The sequence below is a fragment of the Lolium rigidum genome, chromosome 7 (assembly GCF_022539505.1).
Source record: "Lolium rigidum isolate FL_2022 chromosome 7, APGP_CSIRO_Lrig_0.1, whole genome shotgun sequence".
NCBI lineage: Eukaryota > Viridiplantae > Streptophyta > Magnoliopsida > Poales > Poaceae > Lolium > Lolium rigidum.
The window spans coordinates 332,179,258-332,195,168 of record NC_061514.1 but is presented as its reverse complement, the minus strand read 5'-3'; positions in this window follow the sequence as shown (position 1 = coordinate 332,195,168).

Genomic DNA, 15,911 nt, shown 5'->3' with positions numbered 1-15,911 from the left:
TAACACTTGATATACACTTTCTGCGCCTAGCCGAAAGGCGTTAAAGAAAAGCGCTTATGGGAGACAACCCATGTTTTTACTACAATATTTTTGTTTTATATTTGAGTCTTGGAAGTTGTTTACTACTGTAGCAACCTCTCCTTATCTTAGTTTTGTGTTTTGTTGTGCCAAGTAAAGTCTTTGATAGTAAAGTAAATACTAGATTTGGATTACTGCTGCAGAAACAGATTTCTTTGCTCGTCACGAATCTGGGTCTAATTCTCTGTAGGTAACTCAGAAAATTAAGCCAATTTACGTGAGTGATCCTCAGATATGTACGCAACTTTCATTCAATTTGGGAATTTTCATTTGAGCAAGTCTGGTGCCCTAATAAAATCCATCTTTACGGACTGTTCTGTTTTGACAGATTCTGCCTTTTATTTCGCATTGCCTCTTTTGCTATGTTGGATGAATTTCTTTGATCCATTAATGTCCAGTAGCTTTATGCAATGTCCAGAAGTGTTAAGAATGATTGTGTCACCTCTGAACATGTTAATTTTTATTGTGCACTAACCCTCTAATGATTTGTTTCGAGTTTGGTGTGGAGGAAGTTTTCAAGGATCAAGAGAGGAGTATGATACAATATGATCAAGGAGAGTGAAAGCTCTAAGCTTGGGGATGCCCCGGTGGTTCACCCCTGCATATTCTAAGAAGACTCAAGGTACTAAGCTTGGGGATGCCCAAGGCATCCCCTTCTTCATCGACAACATTATCAGGTTCCTCCCCTGAAACTATATTTTTATTCCGTCACATCTTATGCACTTTGCTTGGAGCGTCGGTTTGTTTTTGTTTTTGTTTTGTTTGAATAAAATGGATCCTAGCATTCACTTTGTGGGAGAGAGACACGCTCCGCTGTAGCATATGGACAAGTATGTCCTTAGGCTCTACTCATAGTATTCATGGCGAAGTTTCTTCTTCGTTAAATTGTTATATGGTTGGAATTGGAAAATACTACATGTAGTAACTCTAAAATGTCTTGGATAATTTGATACTTGGCAATTGTTGTGCTCATGTTTAAGCTCTTGCATCATATACTTTGCACCCATTAATGAAGAAACACTTAGAGCTTGCTAATTTGGTTTGCATATTTGGTTTCTCTAGAGTCTAGATAATATATAGTATTGAGTTTTGAACAACAAGGAAGACGGTGTAGAGTCTTATAATGTTTACAATATGTCTTTTATGTGAGTTTTGCTGCACCGTTCATCCTTGTGTTTGTTTCAAATAACCTTGCTAGCCTAAACCTTGTATCGAGAGGGAATACTTCTCATGCATCCAAAATCCTTGAGCCAACCACTATGCCATTTGTGTCCACCATACCTACCTACTACATGGTATTTATCCGCCATTCCAAAGTAAATTGCTTGAGTGCTACCTTTAAATTCCATCATTCACCTTTGCAATATATAGCTCATGGGACAAATAGCTTAAAAACTATTGTGGTATTGAATATGTACTTATGCACTTTATCTCTTATTAAGTTGCTTGTTGTGCGATAACCATGCTTCGGGGACGCCATCAACTATTCTTTGTTGAATATCATGTGAGTTGCTATGCATGTCCGTCTTGTCCGAAGTAAGAGAGATCTACCACCTTTATGGTTGGAGCATACATATTGTTAGAGAAGAACATTGGGCCGCTAACTAAAGCCATGATTCATGGTGGAAGTTTCAGTTTTGGACATATATCCTCAATCTCATATGAGAATAATAATTGTTGCCACATGCTTATGCATTAAAGAGGAGTCCATTATCTGTTGTCCATGTTGTCCCGGTATGGATGTCTAAGTTGAGAATAATCAAAAGCGAGAAATCCAAAATGCGAGCTTTCTCCTTAGACCTTTGTACAGGCGGCATGGAGGTACCCCATTGTGACACTTGGTTAAAACATGTGTATTGCGATGATCCGGTAGTCCAAGCTAATTAGGACAAGGTGCGGGCACTATTAGTATACTATGCATGAGACTTGCAACTTGTAAGATATAATTTACATAACTCATATGCTTTATTACTACCGTTGACAAAATTGTTTCATGTTTTCAAAATAAAAGCTCTAGCACAAATATAGCAATCGATGCTTTCCTCTTTGAAGGACCATTCTCTTTACTTTTATGTTGAGTCAGTTCACCTATCTCTCTCCACCTCAAGAAGCAAACACTTGTGTGAACTCGTGCATTGATTCCTACATACTTGCATATTGCACTTGTTATATTACTCTATGTTGACAATTATCTATGAGATATACATGTTACAAGTTGAAAGCAACCGCTGAAACTTAATCTTCCTTTGTGTTGCTTCAATACCTTTACTTTGATTTATTGCTTTATGAGTTAATTCTTATGCAAGACTTATTGATGCTTGTCTTGAAGTACTATTCATGAAAAGTCTTTGCTTTATGATTCACTTGTTTACTCATGTCATTACCATTGTTTTGATCGCTGCATTCATTACATAGGTTTACAAATAGTATGATCAAGGTTATGATGGCATGTCACTTCAGAAATTATCTTTGTTATCGTTTTACCTGCTCGGGACGAGCAGAACTAAGCTTGGGGATGCTGATACGTCTCCGACGTATCGATAATTTCTTATGTTCCATGCCACATTATTGATGATATCTACATGTTTTATGCACACTTTATGTCATATTCGTGCATTTTCTCGGAACTAACCTATTAACAAGATGCCGAAGAGCCGCTTGTCGTTTTCTGCTGTTTTTGGTTTCAGAAATCCTAGTAACGAAATATTCTCGGAATTGGACGAAATCAACTCCCAGGGTCCTATTTTGCCACGAAGATTCCGGAAGACCGAAGAGGAGTCGAAGTGGGGCCACGAGGCGCCGCCACCATAGGGCGGCGCGGCCCAGGCCCTGGCCGCGCCGACCTATGGTGTGGGGCCCTCGTGTGGCCCCCCACGTTGCCCTTCCGCCTACTTAAAGCCTCCGTCGCGAAAACCCCAAAGCGAAGAACCACGATACGGAAAACCTTCCAGAGACGCCGCCGCCGCCAATCCCATCTCGGGGGATTCTGGGAGATCTCCTCCGGCACCCTCGCCGGAGAGGGGATTCATCTCCCGGAGGACTCTTCACCGCCATGGTCGCCTCCGGAGTGATGAGTGAGTAGTTCACCCCCGGACTATGGGTCCATAGCAGTAGCTAGATGGTTGTCTTCTCCTCATTGTGCTTCATTGTTGGATCTTGTGAGCTGCCTAACATGATCAAGATCATCTATCTCGTAATACTATATGTTGTGTTTGTCGGGATCCGATGGATAGAGAATACCATGTTATGTTAATTATCAAGTTATTACCTATGTGTTGTTTATGATCTTGCATGCTCTCCGTTATTAGTAGAGGCTCTGGCCAAGTTTTTGCTCTTAACTCCAAGAGGGAGTATTTATGCTCGATAGTGGGTTCATGCCCGCATTGACACCGGGACGATGGATGAAAAGTTCTAAGGTTGTGTTGTGCTGTTGCCACTAGGGATAAAACATTGATGCTATGTCCGAGGATGTAGTTATTGATTACATTACGCACCATACTTAATGCAATTGTCTCGTTGCTTTGCAACTTAATACCGGAAGGGGTTCGGATGATAACCTCGAAGGTTGACTTTTTAGGCATAGATGCAGTTGGATGGCGGTCTATGTACTTTGTCGTAATGCCCAATTAAATCTCACTATACTTATCATGACATGTATGTGCATTGTTATGCCCTCTCTATTTTTCAATTGCCCAACTGTAATTTGTTCACCCAACATGCTTTTATCTTATGGGAGAGACACCTCTAGTGAACTGTGGACCTCGGTCCATTCTTTTATACTGAAATACAAATCTGCTGCAATACTTGTTCTTTACTCGTTTTCTTGCAAACAATCATCTTCCACACAATACGGTTAATCCTTTGTTATAGCAAGCCGGTGAGATTGACAACCTCACTCGTTTCGTTGGGGCAAAGTACTTTGGTTGTGTTGTGCAGGTTCCACGTTGGTGCCGAATCTCTGGTGTTGCGCCGCACTACATCCCGCCGCCATCAACCTTCAACGTGCTTCTTGGCTCCTCCTGGTTCGATAAACCTTGGTTTCTTTCTGAGGGAAAACTTGCTGCTGTGCGTATCATACCTTCCTCTTGGGGTTCCCAACGAACGTGTGAATTACACGCCATCAATTACTCTTTATTGAATATCATGTGAGTTGCTATGCATGTCCGTCTTGTCTGAAGTAAGGGAGATCTACCACTTTAATGGTTAGAGCATGCATATTGTTAGAGAAGAACATTGGGCCGCTAACTAAAGCCATGAATCATGGTGGAAGTTTCAGCTTTGGACATATATCCTCAATCTCATATGAGAACACTAATTGTTGCTACATGCTTATGCATTAAAGAGGAGTCCATTATCTCGTTGTCCATGTTGTCCCGGTATGGATGTCTAAGTTGAGAATAATCAAAAGCGAGAAATCCAAAATGCGAGCTTTCTCCTTAGACCTTTGTACAGGCGGCATGGAGGTACCCCTTGTGACACTTGGTTAAAACATGTGTATTGCGATGATCCGGTAGTCCAAGCTAATTAGGACAAGGTGCGGGCACTATTAGTATACTATGCATGAGGCTTGCAACTTGTAAGATATAATTTACATGATACATATGCTTTATTACTACCGTTGACAAAATTGTTTCATGTTTTCAAAATAAAAGCTCTAGCACAAATATAGCAATCGATGCTTTCCTCTTTGAAGGCATTTCTTTTACTTTTATGTTGAGTCAGTTCACCTATCTCTCTCCACCTCAAGAAGCAAACACTTGTGTGAACTGTGCATTGATTCCTACATACTTGCATATTGCATTTGTTATATTACTCTATGTTGACAATTATCCATGAGATATACATGTTACAAGTTGAAAGCAACCGCTGAAACTTAATCTTCCTTTGTGTTGCTGCAATACCTTTACTTTGATTTATTGCTTTATGAGTTAACTCTTATGCAAGACTTATTGATGCTTGTCTTGAAAGTAATATTCATGAAAAGTCTTTGCTTTATGATTCAGTTGTTTACTCATGTCATTACCATTGTTTTGATCGCTGCATTCATTACATATGCTTACAATAGTATGATCAAGGTTATGATGGCATGTCACTCCAGAAATTATCTTTGTTATCGTTTACCGCTCGGGACGAGCGTAAACTAAGCTTGGGGATGCTGATACGTCTCCGACGTATCGATAATTTCTTATGTTCCATGCCACATTATTGATGATATCTACATGTTTTATACACATTATATGTCATTATTATGCGTTTTCCGGAACTAACCTATTGACGAGATGCCGAAGGGCCGTTCCTCGTTTTCGCTGTTTTTGGTTCCGTAAATCCTAGTAAGGAAATATTCTTGGAATCGGATGAAATCAACGCCCAGCATCCTATTTTTCCACGAAGCTTCCAGAACACCCGAGAGCCGCCGGAGGAGGGCCCCGTGGGCCCTGCACGACAGGGTGGCGCGGCCGGGGCCTCGGGCCGCGCCCCTAGTGTGTCACCGCCTCGTCGCCCCTCCGACTCCGCCTCTTCGCCTATAAAAAGGTCCCTCGGCCTAAAACCTCGAGACGGAAAAGCCACGGTACGAGAAACCTTCCAGAGCCGCCGCCATCGCGAAGCCAAGATCTGGGGGACAGGAGTCTCTGTTCCGGCACGCCGCCGGGACGGGGAAGTGCCCCCGGAAGGCTCCTCCATCGACACCAACGCCATCTTCATCAACGCTGCTGTCTCCCATGAGGAGGGAGTAGTTCTCCATCGAGGCTCGGGGCTGTACCGGTAGCTATGTGGTTAATCTCTCTCCTATGTGCTTCAATACAATAATCTCATGAGCTGCCTTACATGATTGAGATTCATATAATGATGCTTGTAATCTAGATGTCATTATGCTAGTCAAGTGGATTTTACTTATGTGATCTCCGGAGACTCCTTGTCCCACGTGTGTAAAGGTGACGAGTGTGTGCACCGTGTGGGTCTCTTAGGCTATATTTCACGTAATACTTATTCACCGTTATGAATGGCATAGTGAAGTGCTTATTTATATCTCTTTATGATTGCAATGTGTTTTGTATCACAATATATCTGCGTGCTACTCTAGTGATGTTATTAAAGTATTTTATTCCTCCCGCACGGTGTAATGGTGACAAGTGTGTGCATCCGTGTTAGTACTTGGCGTAGGCTATGATTATGATCTCTTGTAGATTATGAAGTTAACTATTGCTATGATGGTATTGATGTGATCTATTCCTCCTACATAGTGTGAAGGTGACAAGTGTGCATGCTATGTTAGTACTTGGTTTAGTTGTGTTGATCTGTCATGCACTCTAAGGTTATTTAAATATGAACATTGAATATTGTGGAGCTTGTTAACTCCGGCATTGAGGGTTCGTGTAATCCTACACAGTTAGTGGTGTTCATCATCCAACAAGAGGGTGTAGAGTCTAGCATCTATCTATTTATTCTGTTATGTGATCAAAGTTGAGAGTGTCCACTAGTGAAAGTCTAATCCCTAGGCCTTGTTCCTAAATACTGCTATCGCTGCTTGTTTACCTGTTTTACTCGCGTTACTCATCGCTTGTTTACCGTCCCGGGCAAAGCACTTTTCCGGTGCCGTTGCCACTCGCTCATACTTATTTATACCACATGTATTTCACTATCTCTTCGCTGAACTAGTGCACCTATTAGGTGTGTTGGGGACACAAGAGACTTCTTGCTTTGTGGTTGCAGGGTTGCATGAGAGGGATATCTTTGACCTCTTCCTCCCTGAGTTCGATAAACCTTGGGTGATCCACTTGAGGGAAACTTGCTGCTGTTCTACAAACCTCTGCTCATGGAGGCCCAACACTGTCTACAAGAATAGAAGCACCCGTAGACATCACCCTCCGACTCCGCCTCTTCGCCTATATAAAGGTCCCTGACTGATACGTCTCCAACGTATCGATAATTTCTTGTGTTCCATGCCACATTATTGATGTTATCTACATGTTTTATGCACACTTTATGTCATATTCGTGCATTTTCTGGGAACTAACCTATTAACAAGATGCCGAAGTGCCGCTGTCGTTTTCTGCTCGTTTTTGGTTTCAGTAAATCCTAGTAAAGAAATATTCTCGGAATTGGACGAAATAAAAGCCCGGAGGCCTATTTTCTCACGAAGCTTCCAGAAGACCGAAGACGAGACGAAGAGGGGCCACGGGGAGCCAAACCCTAGGGCGGCGCGGCCCCCCTTGGCCGCGCGGCCCCGTGGTGTGGGGCCCCCGTGCCGCCTCTCGACTTGCCCTTACGCCTACTTAAAGCCTCCGTGACGAAACCCCCAGCATCGAGAGCCACGATACGGAAAACATTACCGAGACGCCGTCGCCGCCGATCCCATCTCGGGGATCCTCGGAGATCGCCTCCGGCACCCTGCCGGAGAGGGGAATCATCTCCGGAGGACTCTACACCGCCATGGTCGCCTCCGGAGTGATGAGTGAGTAGTCTACCCCTGGACTATGGGTCCATAGCAGTAGCTAGATGGTTGTCTTCTCCCCATTGTGCTATCATTGTCGGATCTTGTGAGCTGCCTATCATGATCAAGATCATCTATATGTAATTCTATATGTTGCGTTTGTTGGGATCCGATGAATAGAGAATACTTGTTATGTTGATTATCAAAGTTATGCTTATGTGTTGTTTATGATCTTGCATGCTCTCCGTTTCTAGTAGAGGCTCTGGCCAAGTTTTTACTTTTAACTCCAAGAGGGAGTACTTATGCTCGATAGTGGGTTCATGCCTGCATTGACACCTGGGACAGTGATAGAAAGTTCTAAGGTTGTGTTGTGCTGTTGCCACTAGGGATAAAACATTGATGCTATGTCTAAGGATGTAGTTGTTGATTACATTACGCACCATACTTAATGCAATTGTCTCGTTGCTTTGCAACTTAATACCGGAGGGGTTCGGATGATAACCTCGAAGGTGGACTTTTTAGGCATAGATGCAGTTGGATGGCGGTCTATGTACTTTGTCGTAATGCCCAATTAAATCTCACTATACTCATCATGATATGTATGTGCATTGTCATGCTCTCTTTATTTGTCAATTTCCCAACTGTAATTTGTTCACCCAACATGCTGTTCGTCTTATGGGAGAGACACCTCTAGTGAACTGTGGACCCCGGTCCAATTCTCTTTACTCGAAATACAATCTATCGCAATACTTGTTTTTACTGTTTTCTCTGCAAACAATCATCTTCCACACAATACGGTTAATCCTTTGTTACAGCAAGCCGGTGAGATTGACAACCTCCCTGTTTCGTTGGGGCAAAGTAGCTTGGTTGTGTTGTGCAGGTTCCACGTTGGCGCCGAATCTCCGGTGTTGCGCCGCACTACATCCCGCCGCCATCAACCTTCAACGTGCTTCTTGGCTCCTCCTGGTTCGATAAACCTTGGTTTCTTTCTCGAGGGAAAACTTGCTGCTGTGCGCATCATACCTTCCTCTTGGGGTTGCCCAACGAACGTGTGAAATACACGCCATCAAGCTCTTTTTCCGGCGCCGTTGTCGGGAGATCAAGACACGCCGCAAGGGGAGTCTCCACTTCTCAATCTCTTTACTTTGTTTTTGTATTGCTTTATTTTATTTACTACTTTGTTTGCTGCATTATATTAAAACACAAAAAAATTAGTTGCTAGTTTTACATTATTTGCTATCCTGTTTGCTATATCAAAAACACAAAAAAAATTAGTTACTTGTTTTACTTTACTTAATATCATGCATGTTTTTATTTCACTAGTTAAGCATAATGGAAAACAACAAAAATATGAGAGATCTTTATGAACTTTATCTTGAATTAGGACATGATGTGTTCGAAGAGAGAATTAAAAAACCCATGGAACTTTATATGCATGCTAATGGGAATGTTATTACTATGGATGCTTTGAACACCATTGTTGCTAATGCTATGGAAAATTCTAAGCTTGGGGAAGCTGGCTCTGATGAGCATGATCTTCTTAGTCCCCCAAGCATTGAGGAGAAAATTTTCTTTTATGATTACAATATGCCTCCTATATATGATGATAGCCACTTTGTTGAATTTGCTCCCACTACAACTAATAAAATTGATTATGCTTACGTGGAGAGTAATAATTTTATGCATGAGACTCATGATAAGAATACTTTATGTGATAGTTACATTGTTGAGTTTGCTCATGATGCTACTGAAAATTATTATGAGAGAGGAAAATATGGTTGTAGAAATTTTCATGTTACTAAAACACCTCTCTATGTGCTGAAATTTTTGAAGCTACACTTGTTTTATCTTCCTATGCTTGTTACTTTGCTCTTCATGAACTTGTTTATTTACAAGATTCCTATGCATAGGAAGCATGTTAGACTTAAATGTGTTTTGAATTTGCCTCTTGATGCTCTCTTTTGCTTCAAATACTATTTCTTGCGAGTGCATCATTAAAACTGCTGAGCCCATCTTAACGGCTATAAAGAAAGAACTTCTTGGGAGATAACCCATGTGTTATTTTGCTACAGTACTTTGTTTTTATTTTGTGTCTTGGAAGTTTTTTACTACTGTAGCAACCTCTCCTTATCTTAGTTTTGAGTTTTGTTGTGCCAAGTTAAGCCGTTGATAGAAAAGTAAGTACTAGATTTGGATTACTGCGCAGTTCCAGATTTCTTTGCTGTCACGAATCTGAGCCCACTGCCCTGCAGGAAGCTCATAAAATTATGCCAATTTACGTGCATGATCCTCAGATATGTACGCAACTTTCATTCAATTTGAGCATTTTCATTTGAGCAAGTCTGGTGCCATTTTAAAATTCGTCAATACGAACTGTTCTGTTTTGACAGATTCTGCCTTTTATTTCGCATTGCCTCTTTCGCTATGTTGGATGAATTTCTTTGATCCACTAATGTCCAGTAGCATTATGCAATGTCCAGAAGTGTTAAGAATGATTGTGTCACCTCTGAATATGTCAATTTATATTGTGCACTAACCCTCTAATGAGTTGTTTCGAGTTTGGTGTGGAGGAAGTTTTCAAGGATCAAGAGAGGAGTATGATGCAACATGATCAAGGAGAGTGAAAGCTCTAAGCTTGGGGATGCACCCGGTGGTTCACCCCTGCATATATCAAGAAGACTCAAGCGTCTAAGCTTGGGGATGCCCAAGGCATCCCCTTCTTCATCAACAAATTATCGGGTTCCTCCCCGAAACTACATTTTTATTCGGCCACATCTTATGTGCTTTTTCTTGGAGCGTCGGTTTGTTTTTGTTTTTTGTTTTGTTTGAATAAAATGGATCCTAGCATTCACTTTATGGGAGAGATACACGCTCCGCTGTAGCATATGGACAAATATGTCCTTGGTTTCTACTCATAGTATTCATGACGAAGTTTCTCCTTCGTTAAATTGTTATATGGTTGGAATTGGAAAATGATACATGTAGTAATTGCTATAAATGTCTTGGGTAATGTGATACTTGGCAATTGTTGTGCTCATGTTTAAGCTCTTGCATCATATGCTTTGCACCCATTAATGAAGAAATACATAGAGCATGCTAAAATTTGGTTTGCATATTTGGTTTCTCTCGAGGTCTAGATAATCTCTAGTTTTGAGTTTGAACAACAAGGAAGACGGTGTAGAGTCTTATAATGCTTTCAATATGTCTTTTATGTGAGTTTTGCTGCACCGGTTCATCCTTGTGTTTGTTTCAAATAAGCCTTGCTAGCCTAAACCTTGTATCGAGAGGGAATACTTCTCATGCATCCAAAATACTTGAGCCAACCACTATGCCATTTGTGTCCACCATACCTACCTACTACATGGTATTTATCCGCCATTCCAAAGTAAATTGCTTGAGTGCTACCTTTAAAATTCCATCATTCACCTTTGCAATATATAGCTCATGGGACAAATAGCTTAAAAACTATTGTGGTATTGAATATGTAATTATGCACTTTATCTCTTATTAAGTTGCTTGTTGTGCGATAACCATGTTTACCGGGGAACGCCATCAACTCATTGTTGAATTTCATGTGAGTTGCTATGCATGTTCGTCTTGTCCGAAGTAAGGGCGATCTACACTGAGTTGAATGGTTTGAGCATGCATATTGTGAGAGAAGAACATTGGGCCGCTAACTAAAGCCATGATTCATGGTGGAAGTTTCAGTTTTGGACAAATATCCTCAAATCTCTAATGAGAAAAGAATTAATTGTTGTCAAATGCTTAAAGCATTAAAAGAGGAGTCCATTATCTCGTTGTCTATGTTGTCCCGGTATGGATGTCTAAGTTGAGAATAATCAAAAGCGAGAAATCCAAATGCGAGCTTTCTCCTTAGACCTTTGTACAGAGCGGCATAGAGGTACCCCTTTGTGAAACTTGGTTAAAGCATATGTATTGCGGTGATAATCCAGGTAGTCCAAGCTAATTAGGACAAGGTGCGAGCACTATTAGTACACTATGCATGAGGCTTGCAACTTATAAGATATAATTTACATGATGCATATGCTTTATTACTACCGTTGACAAAATTGTTTCATGTTTTCAAAATCAAAGCTCTAGCACAAATATAGCAATCGATGCTTTTCCTCTATGAGGACCATTCTTTTACTTTCAATGTTGAGTCAGCTTCACCTATTTCTATCCACCTCAAGAAGCAAACACTTGTGTGAACTGTGCATTGATTCTTACATACTTGCTTATTGCACTTATTATATTACTCTATGTTGACAATATCCATGAGATATACATGTTACAAGTTGAAAGCAACCGCTGAAACTTAATCTTCTTTTGTGTTGCTTCAATATCTTTACTTTGAATTATTGCTTTATGAGTTAACTCTTATGCAAGACTTATTGATGCTTGTCTTGAAGTGCTATTCATGAAAAGTCTTTGCTTTATGATTCAGTTGTTTACCCATGTCATACACATTGTTTTGATCGCTGCATTCACTACATATGCTTTACAAATAGTATGATCAAGTTTATGATGGCATGTCACTCCGAAATTATCTTTGTTATCGTTTTACCTGCTCGGGACGAGCAGAACTAAGCTTGGGGATGCTGATACGTCTCCAACGTATCGATAATTTCTTGTGTTCCATGCCACATTATTGATGTTATCTACATGTTTTATGCACACTTTATGTCATATTCGTGCATTTTCTGGAACTAACCTATTAACAAGATGCCGAAGTGCCGATTCTGTTTTCTGCTGTTTTTGGTTTCATAAATCCTAGTAAAGAAATATTCTCGGAATTGGACGAAATAAAAGCCCAGAGGCCTATTTTCTCACGAAGCTTCCAGAAGACCGAAGACGAGACGAAGAGGGGCCACGGGGGAGCCAAACCCTAGGGCGGCGCGGCCCCCCCTTGGCCGCGCGGCCCTGTGGTGTGGGGCCCCCGTGCCGCCTCTCGACTTGCCCTTCCGCCTACTTAAAGCCTCCGTGACGAAACCCCCAGTACCGAGAGCCACGATACGGAAAACATTACCGAGACGCCGTCGCCGCCGATCCCATCTCGGGGATCCCGGAGATCGCCTCCGGCCCCCTGCCGGAGAGGGGAATCATCTCCCGGAGGACTCTACACCGCCATGGTCGCCTCCGGAGTGATGAGTGAGTAGTCTACCCCTGGACTATGGGTCCATAGCAGTAGCTAGATGGTTGTCTTCTCCCCATTGTGCTATCATTGTCGGATCTTGTGAGCTGCCTATCATGATCAAGATCATCTATATGTAATTCTATATGTTGCGTTTGTTGGGATCCGATGAATAGAGAATACTTGTTATGTTGATTATCAAAGTTATGCTTATGTGTTGTTTATGATCTTGCATGCTCTCCGTTTCTAGTAGAGGCTCGGCCAAGTTTTTACTTTTAACTCCAAGAGGGAGTACTTATGCTCGATAGTGGGTTCATGCCCGCATTGACACCGGGACAGAGTGATGAAAGTTCTAAGGTTGTGTTGTGCTCGTTGCCACTAGAGATAAAACATTGATGCTATGTCTAAGGATGTAGTTGTTGATTACATTACGCACCATACTTAATGCAATTGTCTCGTTGCTTTGCAACTTAATACCGGAGGGGTTCGGATGATAACTCGAAGGTGGACTTTTTAGGCATAGATGCAGTTGGATGGCGGTCTATGTACTTTGTCGTAATGCCCAATTAAATCTCACTATACTCATCATGATATGTATGTGCATTGTCATGCTCTCTTTATTTGTCAATTGCCCAACTCGTAATTTGTTCACCCAACATGCTGTTCGTCTTATGGGAGAGACACCTCTAGTGAACTGTGGACCCCGGTCCAATTCTCTTTACTGAAATACAATCTACTCGCAATACTTGTTTTTACTGTTTTCTCTGCAAACAATCATCTTCCACACAATACGGTTAATCCTTTGTTACAGACAAGCCGGTGAGATTGACAACCTCACTGTTTCGTTGGGGCAAAGTAGCTTGGTTGTGTTGTGCGAGGTTCCACGTTGGCGCCGGAATCTCCGGTGTTGCGCCGCACTACATCCCGCCGCCATCAACCTTCAACGTGCTTCTTGGCTCCTCCCGGTTCGATAAACCTTGGTTTCTTTTCGAGGGAAAACTTGCTCGCTGTGCGCATCATACCTTCCTCTTGGGGTTGCCCAACGAACGTGTGAAATACACGCCATCACCGACCTAAAACCTCGAGACGGAAAAGCCACGGTACGAGAAACCTTCCGCGAGCCGCCGCCATCGCGAAGCCAAGATCCGGGGGACAAGAGTCTCCGTTCCGCACGCCGCCGGGACGGGGAAGTGCCCCCGGAAGGCTCCTCCATCGACACCACCGCCATTTTCATCAACGCTGCTGTCTCCCATGAGGAGGGAGTAGTTCTCCATCGAGGCTAAGGGCTGTACCGGTAGCTATGTGGTTCATCTCTCTCCTATGTACTTCAATACAATAATCTCATGAGCTGCCTTACATGATTGAGATTCATATGATGATGCTTGTAATCTAGATGTCATTATGCTAGTCAAGTGGGTTTTACTTATGTGATCTCCGGAGACTCCTTGTCCCACGTGTGTAAAGGTGACGAGTGTGTGCACCGTGTGGGTCTCTTAGGCTATATTTCACAGAATACTTATTCACTGTTATGAATGACATAGTGAAGTGCTTATTTATATCCCTTTATGATTGCAATGTGTTTTGTATCACAATTTATCTGTGTGCTACTCTAGTGATGTTATTAAAGTAGTTTATTCCTCCTGCACGGTGTAATGGTGACAGTGTGTGCATCGTGTAGTACTTGGCGTAGTCTATGATTGTGATCTCTTGTAGATTATGAAGTTAACTATTGCTATGATGGTATTGATGTGATCTATTCCTCCTTTCGTAGCGTGAAGGTGACGAGTGTGCATGCTATGTTAGTACTTGGTTTGGTTATGTTGATCTGTTGTGCACTCTAAGGTTATTTAAATATGAACATCGAATATTGTGGAGCTTGTTAACTCCGGCATTGAGGGTTCGTGTAATCCTACACAGTTAGTGGTGTTCATCATCCAACAAGAGAGTGTAGATTCTAGCATCTTTCTATTTATTCTGTTATGTGATCAATGTTGAGAGTGTCCACTAGTGAAAGTATGATCCCTAGGCCTTGTTCCTAAATACTGCTATCGCTGCTTGTTTCTTGTTCTCATCGCATCTGTATTGTCCGCAATATTACCACCATCAACTACACGCCAACAAGCACTTTTCTGGCGCCGTTACTACTGCTCATACTTATTCATACCACCTGTATTTCACTATCTCTTCGCCGAACTAGTGCACCTATTAGGTGTGTTGGGGACACAAGAGACTTATTGCTTTGTGGTTGCAGGGTTGCATGAGAGGGATATCTTTGACCTCTTCCTCCCTGAGTTCGATAAACCTTGGGTGATCCACTTAAGGGAAACTTGCTGCTGTTCTACAAACCTCTGCTCTTGGAGGCCCAACACTGTCTACAAGAATAGAAGCACCCGTAGACATCAGCGTGCCCGAACAGAGACTTCTGTCCCCCGAAACGGAGTTTCGCGATGGCGGCGGCGCCCTTGGAGTCTTTCTGGAGTTTCGTCAATTGGTGTCGGGTTTTTAGGTCATGAGGGATAATATAGGCGAAGAGGCGGCGCGAGGGGGTGCCTGGGGGGCCCACCCCATAGGGCGGCGCGCCCCCCTCTAGGCCGCGCCAGCCTATGGTTTGGAGGGCCTGGGCCTCCTCTCCGACTCCCCTTCGGTGTTCTGGTCCTTCTCGGTGAAATAGGATGTTTGGCTTTTGTTTCATCGAATTCCAAGAATATTGCCCGAACAGCCTTTCTGGAACCAAAAACAGCAGAAAACAGGAACTGACACTTCGGCATCTTGTAAATAGGTTAGTTCCGGAAAATGCATAAAAACATTATAAAGTGTGAGCAAAACATGTAGGTATTGTCATAAAACTAGCATAGAACATCAGAAATTATAGATACGTTGTAGACGTATCAAGCATCCCCAAGCTTAGTTCCTACTCGCCCTCAAGTAGGTAAACGATAAAAAGAATAATTTCTGAAGTGACATGCTACTAACATAATCTTGATCATACTATTGTAAAGCATATGAGATGAATGAAGTGATTCAAAGCAATGGTAAAGATAATGACTAAACAACTGAATCATATAGCAAAGACTTTTCATGAATAGTACTTTCAAGACAAGTATCAATAAGACTTGCATAGGAGTTAACTCATATAGCAATAAATTCTTAGTAGAAGGTTTTGAAGCAACACAAAGGAAGATATAAGTTTCAAGCAGCTTGCTTTCAACTTCAACATGTATATCTCATGGATAATTGTCAACACAAAGTAATATGATGAATGCAAAT